Source organism: Vulpes lagopus, chromosome 15 (genome assembly GCF_018345385.1).
Source record: "Vulpes lagopus strain Blue_001 chromosome 15, ASM1834538v1, whole genome shotgun sequence".
NCBI lineage: Eukaryota > Metazoa > Chordata > Mammalia > Carnivora > Canidae > Vulpes > Vulpes lagopus.
The window spans coordinates 37,655,178-37,669,730 of record NC_054838.1 but is presented as its reverse complement, the minus strand read 5'-3'; the positions used below and the strand labels follow the sequence as shown (position 1 = coordinate 37,669,730).

Below are 14,553 nucleotides of genomic sequence, written 5' to 3'. Positions count from 1 at the left end.
TATTCTGTTTTGGAAGATTGCACGTTTGTAAGAATTTATATATTTCTTCTAGGTAGTCCAATTTGTTGGCATGTAATTTTTCATAGAAGTCTTTTCTAATCTTTTGTATTTCTGTGGTTTCACTTCTTATTTTTCTTTTATTTCTGATTTTGAGTCCTCTCTATTTTTTTTTTCTTAATGAGTCCAGCTAAGGGTTTATCAGTTTTATCTTTTCAAAGAAGCAGCTCTTGTCTCATTGATCTTTTCGATTGTTTCTTTAGTCTTGATCTCATTTATTTCCACTCTAATTTTAACTGCTTTCTCCCTTCTACTAAGTTGGGTTTTTTTTTCTTTCTTTTTCTTATTCATTTATGTGGAAGTATCAGTTGTTTATTTGAGAATTTTCTTATTTCTTGACATAGGCCTGTATTGCTATAAACTTCCCTCTTAAAACTGTGTTTGCTGTATCCCAAAGATTTGGGACCATTTTGTTTCCATTTTAATTAATCTCCATGTATTTTTTTCATTTTCTCTGATTTTTATTTTCATTGACACATCGGTTTTTTTAGTTGCATATTGTTCAGCTATGTGCTTCAGGTTTTTTTTCCAGTTTTTTCTTTTGATTTCTAATTTCCCACCATTGTGATCAGAAAAATGCTTAATTTGATTTTATTCTTTTTAAATTTTTGAGGTTTGTTTATGGCATAGTATGATCTATTCTGAAGAATGTTCCATGTGCACTTGAAAATAACATGTATTCTGATATTTATGGGTGGCATGTTTTGTATATTTGTGAAATCCATCTGATCTAATGTTTTAGGTCAAAGCCAGTTTCTTTGTTTTTTATTTGTATGATCAATTCATTGATGTAAGTGAGGTGTTAAAGTCCCCTACTATTACTGTATTACTGTCAATTTCTCCTTTTATGTCTGTTAATATTTGCTTTATGTATTTAAGTACTCCTATGTTGGGTACACAGACATTTACAATTATTGCATCCAATTTGGATTGAACTTTTCATCATGATATAATTCTATAATCCCCTTCTTTGTTTCTTGTCACAGTCTTTGTTTGAAAGTCTATTTTGTCTGACAGAAGTATTGCTACCCTGTTTTTTTTCTTGTTAATGTCCATTTGCATAGAATATCTTTATTCTTTTACTTTCAGTCTGAATGTGGTGAGTCTTTTATAGGAAGCACATACATGGGTCTTGTTTTCTTTATCCATTTGGTCGCTCCAAGACTTTTGATTCTAGTATTTAGTCCACTTATATTAAAATAATTTTTAAAATAATTTTTATTTATTTATGATCGACATGGGAGGTGTGTGGGGGGGAAACATAGGCAGAGAGATAAGCAGGCTCCCTGCAAGATACCCAATATGAGACTTGATCCGGAATCCTGGGATCATGCCCTGAGATGAAGGCAGACGCTCAACCACTGAGCCACCCAGGTGTCCCTATATTAAAGTAATTATTGATAGGTTAGTACTTATGGCAATTTTGTTAGTTGGTTTCTGGTTGTTTTTGAAATTCTCCTGTTTATTTTCCTTCTCTTGTTCTCTTCCCTTTTGATTTAATAGCTTTCTTTAGCATTATACTTGGATTCCTTTCTCTTTATTTTTATCATATGTTTTTGACTTCTGGTTATCATGGGGTTAATATATAACATCCTACATGAATAGTAGTCTATATTGAGTTGGTGGTCACTTAAATTCAATAAATTCCCAAAAGCACTAAATTTTTACTCCCCCCTCTATGTTTTATGTACACAATATCATATTTTCTACCTATTTATATCTCTTAACTAATTTTGTAGATACTACTGATTTTTACAATTTTTTGTTTTAATCTCCATACTGGACTTATAAGTAACTAATCTACATTTACTCTATGTTTACTTTTACTAGTGAAACATTTTCCTTTCATAATTTTCTTCTAGTTTCAGACTTTTTTTCCACTTACATAATTCCCTTTAATTATTTTTTATAAGGCTTGTTTAGAGATGATGAACTCCTTTAACTTTAGTTTGTCTGGGAAAGTCTTCAACTCTCTTCAATTCTGAATAATAACCTTGCTGGGTATTCCTGGTTGTAAGATTTTTTTTTCCTTTCAGCACTTTGAATATATCAATCATACCATTCCCTTCTGGCTGCAAAGTTTCTGCTGAAAAACCACCAGATAGCCCTAATGAGTTCTCCTTGTATGTTGTTTCTTTTCTCTTGTTTTTAAAATTCTCTTTAATTTTTAAATCTTTAATTTTTGCCATTTTAATATGTGTCTTGGTGTAGAACTCCTTGGGTTCATCTAGTTTGGGGCTTTCTACTTTCTGGACATGGATGTCCAGTTTCTTCCCCAAGTGAGATAAATTTTAAAATAAGTAACCTTCCCCCTTCTCCACCTGGAACTCCTATTATGGGAATGTTGCCACACTTGGTGTTGTCTTAATTTATCCTAATTTTTTATTATTTTTTAAAAAGATTTTATTTATTTATTCATGAGAGATACAGGCAGAGGGAGAAGCAGGCTCCATGCAGGGAGCCCGATGTGGGACTGACCCTGGGACTCCAGGATCACGCCCTGGGCCGAAGCCAGATGGTTAACCACTGAGCCACCCAGGCATCCCAATTTTTTATTATTCTTTTTGCTGTTCAGGTTGGTTGCTTTTCATTACCCTGTGTTCAAGATCACTGATCTATTCTTCTACAACTCCTAATTGGCTCTTGATTCCCTCTAATGTATGTTTTATTTCATTTATTCTTCAGCTCGGATTCATTCTTTTTATATTTTCTCTTGTTGACGTTCTCACTGAGCTTATCCATTCTTCTCTCAGTCCAGTGAACAGCTTATGATTTTGGATTCTTTATCAGGCATATTGCCTATCTCTGTTTCATTTAGCTCTTTTTCTGTGATTTTTGTCTTGTTCTTTTATTTGTAACACATTCCTCTGCCTCCTCATTTTGCTTGTTTTGTTGTGTTAGATCGTCACCTAAACCTCCTGGACTAGAAAGTCTCGTATAGAAAGGTTCTTGTGGTAGCCTCCTTCTAAACACTCCTGGTCACCAGGAACCAGCATTCCAGGGGTGTTCCCTATGTGGGCTTCATGCTCCCTTATGTGGCTGAGCTGGGATTACTGTGGGCAAGCTATTGGGTGGGGCTACAATGACCCACTTCACCTGCTGCAGGCACACTGGGCAGCATTTGCTCACTGTGCTGTAGGCTTGCTGGTAGGCAAGTGCAACACTCAGCCTACGCATATGCAATTGCTGTGATTGCCGGGGGTGCCCCAAAGGGCAGGGCTTGCTCCCTGCACAGCCAGCTGAGGGGTCTGGCTTCAGGAACTGTGGGCACTGGTTGTGTGGGTTTATCTAACTCCTCTACCTAGGGCAGGAGCCATTTTGGAGGCGTGCCTGCTGCGGTGGTCAAATCAGGCAGGGCAGGTTGTAGGGGAACATTGGGGTAGGGCATGTAGCCCTAGTAAGGTAGATGGAGAGTGTTAGAACTGGTTCCTGCAAGCATTGGCTATCTGGACTGCGCAGTGTGATGAAAATCTGTAGTGACCTGGCATTCTGTGACCTCTTCCTTTACATTCAAGAAAGTATGGCATGCCACAAAATGAGTATGCTCTTATTTTAGGTATAATTTTGAATTGGCTATAGTCAAAGAAAATAAATAAAAGATGTATGATCTTGCACATTTTAACTTTTTTTAAAAAATAAACGATTTGTAACAGCCTTCATTTCCCCCCTGTTGCTCTCCAAACTACTGTGTCCCAACATCATGACTGTACTGTGTTCTGAAGAAGTAAGTGATTAGAGAAGGGGTCTATAACAGTTATACATTGTAGGAGGATAGTAAAAGCCAGCAATTGTGACCTTGTCACCAAATCATAGAGTGTTGAAAAAATTAGAAATGTCATTTACACTGAATTTTTGTTCCATTCTCAAGAACTTGAAAAAAAATTTAAACTTTCTATTTGTAGCAGGTTTGGATCTTGCAGACATCCCCTTGGCCAGATTGCCTCTAGAGAGATGTTTTGCTGTGGAATGCATTCTGTTTTGTTATTTCAAATTGATCACCCCACCTTGGTAAAAGGTCACCAGTCTAGCAATTAGGAACTGCTGTGCTCACTGTTTTTAGCTGATGTCTCATATTGAGAAAATTGCATTTTACTTAGTTTGAGTTCTATTCTTGAGTGATGCTCATGTTAAGAAGCAGGTGTGCCTGGAAGCATTTAATTCCTTCAGTGGATAAAGTACTATAAATGAGATGGCCCATGTAGTCACACCTCCAGTGCATACAGAATCATTAATTTTAATTTTCTTTTCCCCCACTTTCAATGGAGCCATGACCTTTGCCTGGACTTTTGCAGTAACTGATCTCCCTGATCCAAATCAAGTGCTCAATGTCTATAGTGCTATAGTAGTGATTCCTCAACAGAGCATCTTCTCACTTTCCTTTCATAGAAACTTTAATGGACGATCATGTTTTTGAGAAGTTAAAATTGAAGGTTCATGAATCAGTCCCGAATTCTTTCAAATCTGTTAAGTTGAGCTACTAGTATTCCTGCAACATACCAATCTCTAAATACCTCCTCACCATATGCCTTTAACTATGTTGCTTCCTTAAATGTTTTCCTACCCCTATTGACTTTATCCTTAAGGTTAAATTGAGGTTTTGTGATGCCATTCAATCATCTCTTTGTCTTTGAAATCTTCTCCCGGATTTCTGGGTAAGGTCCATTGCTCATTCATTCATGTAGTCAGTACTTACTGTTTCCTTTGTGCCAGTCACTATGTTCATTATTGCTGGCAATACAGAGATGTACCAGAGTTCTTGTCCTGATTCATCTTCTATTTTAGTGTAGGTCATATAGTAAAGATAATAATTAAATGCTTGAATGTATAATTCTAAATAGTAGTAAGTGCATTATAAATAATCAGGATACATAGAGCTATTTTGGGTGGCAGTGGGGAGGCTTTTATATATTCTTTAGCTATAGACAGCATATACTACATTGGGAAATTGTTTCACGTTTTTTCTGTTATAGCTCCTTAAGGTGAAAAATGCTTTTTTACCTTCATCACCTTTAATCCCTTCTGCAAAATACTCAATAAGTATGTGATGACCCCCCCAAAAAAATTCTTATGTATAGATGGGCAAACAAACGAATTATTCTCAGCCATGTTTTATCTTGAATTTATTGGAAAAGATCTCCTTTGCGAAGTTATAAGTAATATTCCCCAAGATGACAAACTAACTTCTTGATAAATACTGGGGCTCTAAACAAAGACCAAATTACCTTCAGCACGTGGATTAGAGTAATAAGATACTTCTTAGAACCAGGTGTCTGGATCATTTAATGTTCAAGGTATCTTCAAAGAGAGATGGAGCCTCTATTAACTAATCTATGTCCTATAATTTTACAAATCCTTTTTCTTCCTCAGAAACAACAAATCTATTATATCAGTTTTAAGAATTAGTTTAATATTTTGTTGAAAAACAATATTCTGGAGGCAAGAAAGAAAATTTTGGCCAAAGTTTGGAAGAATCTATATTATAGAGTCATGTAAAGTGATTTAAGGGTGTGTGGGTGATACAGTTGCTTAAGCATCTGACTCTTGGCTTAGGCTCAGTCATGATCTCAGTTAGGTTATTGAGATTGAGCCCCACAGCAGGCTCCATGCTCAGAATGGAGTCTGCTTGAGATTCCCTTTCCCTCTGCATTTCCCACTTGTGCATGCTGTCTCTCTAAAATAAATGTCTTTTTAAAAATGATGTAATTTTATTGCTGAAGCACTATATAAAAGTCCACCCTTTTAAAGAAATTATTTATTTTTATCATAATAAGTGCATTCTTTAATACTCCTCACCTGTTTCACCAATTCCCCCCTACCCACCTCCTTTCTGGTAACTATCAGTCTCTTATAGTTAAGAGTCTATTTCCTGGTTTGCCTTCCCCCCTCTTTTTCCTTAAAAGTCCATCTTTATAGTGGTTCCAGGTTGTCCATTAACTCACTCTAACCTTGATTAAATCTTTTACTAATGTATTTCTCAGTTTCCATGTCTGTATAATGGACTTCTGTCAACCTGCAACCAATCTCAGGGTCCTCTTATCTCTTTATACTTCTATGTGAATCTGTTGAAATCCCCAACCTTCACCAGTGGCATGTTCTAAAACAAGAAATCAGAGGAAGAGTGTGACACAGAAGGAAGCAAGTGTCCCCAAGGGATTAGTTGATATATTTTTTTTTAACAAACAAAGCAGAGTATATGGCAATTTTTGTTGAATTTTTTTGGTTGTGGGCAATAAATATTCTGTTATCAATTCTTGTTAATTTGTACCAAAAATTAATTTATTGGAAATCTTTGGAATAGCTCACAGAATTAAATAAAAATCTGAACAGGTCTCTGAAAGGACCAAGACTCTGCCTACTCTGAAATTTAGCATAAATTAGTGAAGACTCTAGGGTTTCATCACAGGGATGAATAAATCCCATCAATGACTGTGCCATTCTATGCTGCTCAAAATTTAATATCTAGGAATGGAGAATTTGATTGGCTTTTCTTGGGTCATCCCTATTTCAAGACAGCTGGGTAGTGAGGCATTTTGATTGGTAGACTCACTATGAATGTATCTAATGGAAAAGATGCAGTTCCCCAATGGAGGAATCAGATGCTCTTAGTAGAAGAAATGAAAACAGATGTTCAACAAACAGAATGCTCACCTCACACAAGGTTTCAGATCAAATAAAGGGTTGTCATAATGGAAAGATAAATGATTTTGGCATTAAATGACCTGGAGTTCAGATTTGAGGTTCCCCACCTAGTAGCTATTATATGGAGATTATTTTGCATTCTCCAGAGGTTTGTTCTCAGGATAAATGAATCTATACAAATTAGTATCTAACTCAAAGTGATTACTTAACAAACTGCATCTATTATTCTGCTATTACCAAAGAATGCATGTGTTTAGGGTATTTAGGGACAAGAATGCAAACATTACACATTACCAAAGAACTCTGGATGCCCCTAAAAGGACATAACTGAGAGACATTCAGGAAGCAGCCTTAGGATGTGTATGTTTCCAGATATCTGACTGCAAAAGTCACTATCCAAAATTAATCTTAGAATTGCCTACTGCTGTGTCCTCATTGCAACTCTGGCCTCCTCTTTTCATTATCTTTGGCCCAAAGTTACAGTGTTCAAATAATGGAATAAGAGTAAATTGAAATGTTTTATTAAAATATGAGGTGTTACTGTTTTCTCTTTATTCATTTGATACTTTCCAAACATAATCCTATTAAAAACAGGATTTTTATATGTGCAGAGCATACTAAGATGTGTGGTAAGCAAGAGGAATATGTGCAGGTGTAGGCAATAAATGAATATATTGCCTATAGAAAATTTATAAATAATAATAAAAACCCACCAGTGCTTTTTATTACCACTATGTTCTGGCAATTCTAAATAATGTCCATGATAGAATAATCTCCTGCCAGTAGAAAGCTCCCTCTCTTCTTCTCCTTGATTCATCTTTATAGGTGTGTCTTACCTTTCCTGTCTTAGTGCTAAGTTTTAGAGGACAATCTCCATAACTTGTTCAATTTTGTAGCCCCTGTAGTAACTGTCATTGGCTTTATGCTCATGTGAGGGAAATGGGCTTGGGGCCTTACCATAGTGAATTACTTGTTTCTGGTTACTGCCCATAATAAAGATTTTTGACTCAATAAAATTAAATCTCAGGTTCCTTGTCTACAAAAAAAAAAATAGGTTAATGATGCTCACCTATGACCCTGAACATTGTGATACAGATTAGCAACAAAATACATAAAATCCTTGGCACAATGGTTACCATGTAGTCTTTCAAAAATTAGGGGTACTTGTTGTGATGTTGTGGGAATCATTAGTAAGTCAGCAGATATGTAATAAAAGTCTATCATATGTCAGGCTAATCTATGGGGAAACAAAGGTTAAGAAGACATTTCTCTTGCCCTGGAGCACATTATTCAGCAAACACACTTCAAGGTGGTCTAAAGACTCTAGGGCCTAAGGAAACAGCTGGTGAAGAACATAAGGCAAGGCACAAGATCACAACTTTAAATCCTATGGAGAAAGAAGGCATGCAGGAGAGGTTTCAAAGAAAAATCAGATGAAATAGAGAGTATGTGCTACCTGAAGACATTGCTTGATGGAAAAAAATCAATCATTCAGAAGTCAGAAGAAAATAGGAGTAGAAAATGTTTCTTAAAAGACAGTAGATTTAAAAAAGACACAAAGTATAAATTTCAATATGGATAATATAGAAAAAATAATTAGTGAAAGAAATCTGTCAAATTGTTAAACCTGGTTATCTCTGGGTACTGGGGCTACAGATAGTTTTCTTTCCTATATGTATGTAGTTCTTCATTTCAAAAATCAAAAGGTATAACTATAAAATCAGAAGGAGAATTCTGGTCATTGGGCTTTTCAAAACTAAAGACTACATTTGTTAGAAATAAAACGTTATTTATTAGGCCCTATAACAAGTAGTGGCTTCAGCTGATGGAAGAATCTTTTGCTCTTTGGACCTCTTTTGATTGAGATGTGACTTGTGCAATTTTCTTTTAGAGACCACAGCACTGAAGATTACCTTTCAGAAAAGAGTGAAGGGAAGCTACAGAGAGTTGTGGCAAGTATGCTGGAACTTTAGACTGTGTTTTAAATAATCAATTCTTTCACAAGAAATTTTGGGCCATCAGATAATGAGTCATTGAAATAATCTCTTTCGTACCTCTCATCCTTATCCTGAATACTTTTCTGTTTTTCTTCTAGTGAGAGCCTATTTACCTCCCAATGTCCTTCCACCTATGAGTAGCTTCATGATGACTAGATTGGTTCCCCTAACTACAGTGTCCCTGGCACTGTGTGTGTGTGTGTGTGTGTGTGTGTATGTGTGTGTGTATTCAAAGCTCTTTACCACAGGTATGAGCAGTATCAAGAAGATAGATTTGTCTGAACTAAAGGAGAAAGAGGAGCTGATGTGCCAATATCTGTGCTTAGCTTTCACTTCTGCCTCCATCTGTTCTAAGAGTTACCAAAGGCTATGACATAGACAACACTGGATTTATTCTATATTTTCTTAGTTGAATTTATTTATCCAGAGTCCATTTATCTGTCTTTCCCTAAGAAGAGAAAGGAAGGAAGGAAGGGAGGGAGGGAGGAAGGAAAGAAAGTCTCTTTAGAAACAACTGAAAGCTAGCACCTCCTTTTTTGAAGTTTCATTTTGAACATGGCTTCATGATAGCATTAGTAGCCCAGTGATTCCACAAGCCCTTCAGGGATCAGGCATGAAGCCAATAACTCATGAAGCTGCTCCTATGAATTACTTCAATGAATCAGATCAGACTGATGCAACATTTCTGAGATTTAACCTTAGAAAATAAATTGTGAAGAGGTGTTTGGTATATATTTAATCAGATGAAAATTTGCCTCCAAAAGAGTATTAATCTCCTAAGCAGTCATTTTGATTTGTCACTCTTAAATTTATATCAGCAGCTCTTCTAACACTGAAGTGCTCTTGCCAGAAAAAGGAGCGGGGTGTGGAAAGTATTAGAAGAAAGAGCTTAAAAGTTAAGAAAAATTAGGAAATCTAACATATGCTAAATTGCCATCTCTGGTATTTGAATATAAATTGAGAATTTAAATGGTATATGCTCACTATTGTGTACTTACCCAAAGGATACAAATGTAGTGATCCAAAAGGGCACTTGTACCCCAATATTTATAGCAGCTGTGTCCACAATAACCAAACTATGGAAAGACCCCAGATGTCCATCAACAGATGAATGGAAAAAGATGTGAGATATATACCTACCTACAATGGAATATTACTCATCCATCAGAAAATGAAATCCTACCATTTGCAACAACATGGATGGAACTAGAGGGCAGTATGCTAAGCAAAATAAGTCAACCAGAGAAAGACAATTATATTATTTCACTCATATGTGCAATTTAAGTGAGTCAAAACAGAAAAGCATAGGGGAAAGGAGAGAAAAATAATACAAGAAATCAGAGAGGGAGACAAACCAAAAGAGACTCTTAACCATAGGAAACAAACTGAGGATTGCTGGAGGAGAGGGGGATGGGATAACTGGGTGATGGACATTAAGGGAGAGTATGTGATATAATGACAACTGACAAAATGCAACAGACAAAACCCTAAACTCTACCTCTGAAACTAGTAATGCACTGTTAATAATTCAAATAAAAATTTTTGAAATGGCAGGTGCTCAAATTAAACTGTACTCAACTAATTCACATAAAAGTATGTATCCCAGAATGCCAGGCAGTTTCTCATATTTCTTTCCTAACATTTTATTCTCATTTGAAACAGAAAAACAAGATAATGAAGAAATTACTGGGAAAGCAATTACTATTTGTCCTTGGATTAGTTAGCAGTTAGTTAAATCCCATTGGTAGGACCAGATGCTGAAACTTACTGTTATATCACAAATATTGCCTATGTCTTTCCCTATTTCCATTCCTTGAACATTAGAACATTCTTCCTTCATTTGAACATTATCTCTTCTTACAACATATGGACTAACTTGAAAAAAAAATTATAAGCATTCCTAGGACAAGGTGTGAGTTTTTATAATATACTGCCATGGACCTCACTTATGACCAGTCATTAGCATGCCTCCTTGTGAATCCTTAGTTGATTAGAGTATAAACAATGGTCAGTGAATCACTATAGAATCTTCAATCAACAAGGAAGTTTTACTAATATTCACTACCCTTCCTAAGGCAGAAGCAGTATGTTCATAGAGAATATTAATAGAAAATACTTTGTTTAATCTCCTGTAAAATCCAAAAATCAACCAACCAGTTTTTCAAGTTCTTCTGTCTCTTAGTATTAAAAATAAAGCAAAACAAACTACTTCTTTAGTTCAAACAGCTTCCAAAGAAAATTTGAGGTAAAGAAAAATCATCAGGAGCATAACTGGAAATTATGGACATTTCACCAAGGATTCTACAACTTCTGAAATTTTCTAGTATCATATAATGATTCTAGAAAAGACCCTTGCTTTTGCAAGTCTAACCTAAACTTCTTAGTGCAGATACAAATTTAGTCCTTCCTAATTCTAGATATCCTGGGGGAATAACTTCCTTCTTCATATGTAACATTCTCTCTTGGTTTGAGATTTAGGGAGTTTACTCTCCAGCTTTTCTTTATACATCTATGGCTCTACTAATGAAAAGAATTTGCTTCTATATACACATTGTTGGAAATATTTTGATGGAGACAGAACTAACAGGCTTATGTGTAAGTAAAACATTACCTGCCTCTCTCCAGACCCTTTCAACATTCCTAGGATGGCCCTCTAATCTCTCAGGACGGATTCCTATGTTGGATCACAAATGAGCCCTCTCCAACCCCAAGTGCCAATAATAACTCAGAAAAGACCCCGAATAGCCAGGGGAATTTTAAAAAAGAAAACCATAGCTGGGGGCATCACAATGCCAGATTTCAGGTTGCACTACAAAGCTGTGGTCATCAAGACAGTGTGGTACTGGCAGAAAAACAGACACATAGATCAATGGAACAGAATAGAGAACCCAGAAGTAGACCCTGAACTTTATGGTCAACTAGTATTCGATAAAGGAGGAAAGACTATCCACTGGAAGAAAGACAGTCTCTTCAATAAATGGTGCTGGGAAAATTGGACATCCACACGCAGAAGAATGAAACTAGACCACTCTCTTGCACCATACACAAAGATAAACTCAAAATGGATGAAAGATCTCAATGTGAGACAAGATTCCATCAAAATCCTAGAGGAGAACACAGGCAACACCCTTTTTGAACTCAGCCACAGTAACTTCTTGCAAGATACATCCACAAAGGCAAAAGAAACAAAAGCAAAAATGAACTATTGGGACTTCATCAAGATAAGAAGCTTTTGTACAGCAAAGAATACAGTCAACAAAACTAAAAGACAACCTACAGAATGGGAGAAGATATTTGCAAATGACCTATCAGATAAAGGGCTAGTTTCCAAGATCTATAAAGAACTTATTAAACTCAACACCAAAGAAACAAACAATCTAATCATGAAATGGGCAAAAGACATGAAGAGAAATCTCACAGAGGAAGACATAGACATGGCCAACATGCACATGAGAAAATGCTCTGCATCACTTGCCATCAGGGAAATACAAATCAAAACCACAATGAGATACCACCTCACACCAGTGAGAATGGGGAAAATTAACAAGGCAGGAAACCACAAATGTTGGAGAGGATGCGGAGAAAAGGGAACCCTCTTACACTGTTGGTGGGAATGTGCACTGGTGCAGCCACTCTGGAAAACTGTGTGGAGGTTCCTCAAAGAGTTAAAAATAGATCTGCCCTACGACCCAGCAATTGCACTGTTGGGGATTTACCCCAAAGATTCAGATGCAATGAAACGCCGGGACACCTGCACCCCGATGTTTCTAGCAGCAATGTCCACAATAGCCTAACTGTGGAAGGAGCCTCGGTGTCCATCGAAAGATGATGGATAAAGAAGATGTGGTTTATGTATACAATGGAATATTACTCAGCCATTAGAAACGACAAATACCCACCATTTGCTTCGATGTGGATGGAACTGGAGGGTATTATGCTGAGTGAAATAAGTCAATCGGAGAAGGACAAACATTGTATGTTCTCATTCATTTCCCATAGTGAAAGGGAATATAAGGGAAGGGAGAAGAAATGTGTGGGAAATATCAGAAAGGGAGACAGAACATAAAGACTCCTAACTCTGGGAAACGAACTAGGGGTGATGGAAGGGGAGGAGGGCGGGGGGTGGGGGTGAATGGGTGACGGGCACTGAGGGGGGCACTTGACGGGATGAGCACTGGGTGTTATTCTGTATGTTGGTAAATTGAACACCAATAAAAATAAATTTACTATTAAAAAATATATTAAATCTCTTTAAGATAAATAAATAAATAGTTTTATTTTATTTATTTATTTAATTCAAAAAAAAAAAAAAAAGACATTCCATCTTCCTGAATCCTAAACCCCTTCCAGTCTTTGTTGAGTTCTGGCGAGGATTCTAGCTAGAATATTGCAGACACTTCAGGATTCTGGCTCATAGGACTCTGCTGATGCTATGCCTTTCCTCTCAAACTCCTGGATAAGGCAGTAATAGGGTACGAACCTGCTTTCTCCATCATAGATACAGACCTGTTCAGTGGGTTCCATAAGGCCAATATTCAGCTTCCTAAGATCTTAATTCCACAGAGTCCAGGAGATCTATTTATGAAACAGTAAAGCTTGAAACACATTCTGAATGATAGACAACCTGGGATGAGTTCCCATGGTTGGACAGGGGTCCTGAAAAATGGAGGAGCCAGAGAAAGATGAGAGAATAATATACAAATTGATATCTTTGTTGGACAATATGGCTTCCAAGAGGTTATTCCTGGGTACTTTGGTTGTATTCGAGATGAAGATCTTAAGCTTCTTGTGATATGTGGGCTGATTATATAATTTCCAAGGGCAAACCCTCAGTCAGCCAGTGCCACGCCTAGGCATCTCCAGAAGGGGTCTCTGTGAGTATACCGGTATTCTCACCCATCGCTTGGGAGACCAATGGCTGGGAGGATCTGCATAGCTTCATCCTTTGTGTTATCTGAGATAGTTTTCATAAAGATATTGTTCTCAGAAGAGATGTTAGTGGCAGCATACTAGGAGCCCCATTGCTTTTCATCTTTCTGAAATCACTACTCCATTTTGCTGTAATTTTTCAGTTATATGCTAAGCATTTGAAAGCAAGAATAGTTTCTGCTTCTGATAGATGAAGCCAGATGGACTCAATAATAATTATTTTAAATATACTTTAATTTGGGATCCTGCTTTTAAGCCACATATCTCTTTCAAAATGTCTCTTTCAAAATGTTAAGGCTGTGAAACAAATACTTTGTTAAACTTCCTCCAAAAAATTAAAACAAACAAACTGAACTGGAAATGATGTCCGGGTACTAAGAAAATTAGTTCTTTAGATAAGAAGGAATGAAAGGGTGGTGAGAGTAAAGCTTGGCTTTCAGAATAGAAAGCCACAAAAGCAGCCAGGAAGAAATGGAATATTTTTAAAACGAGACAAATGGCTTTATGCTTCTTATATTAGCTATTAACTGCTGGGACTCATTAGACATAGTATGCAAAAGGCAATAATTGAATGTGTGAACACTCTGCAGTGCCACAATGGCATTCCTATTTCTAGCATTCACTGTAATTATGAATCCTCCTCAATATATGGGACTGAGAAAAGAAATGCTGCCCTTGAATCAAGCTTACCTGGTTCAAGGCACTTTTATTTTAACTTTAACTCATAAAGGTAGACATTCCAATTTACTAGATCTAGAAAGCCTCTGTTCGGTACTTCTGAGCACAGAACAGAAGATTTTCCCAAAGGGGGTTTGAGGAGATAGGGAAGATGAGAGATTCCACATTCTACCAGAGCTCAAGTTCTCCCAGCCTTTACCAGGCCTTATAGCTATTCCTCATCGAAGCCCATGTGGTCTCTAAGCACCTCCCC

The 14,553-nt window shown here is 36.7% G+C and overlaps 1 long non-coding RNA gene across 1 annotated transcript in view; it reads left to right on the top strand.

Moving 5' to 3' along the window:
• The window catches only part of LOC121476365, a 79,994-nt gene that overhangs the window by 11,141 nt on the left and 54,300 nt on the right, over positions 1-14,553 (top strand). The window contains exon 2 of the long non-coding RNA XR_005983927.1: positions 8,588-8,652. This is a non-coding gene — a long non-coding RNA (uncharacterized LOC121476365). The remainder of the gene's footprint in view (positions 1-8,587; positions 8,653-14,553) is intronic.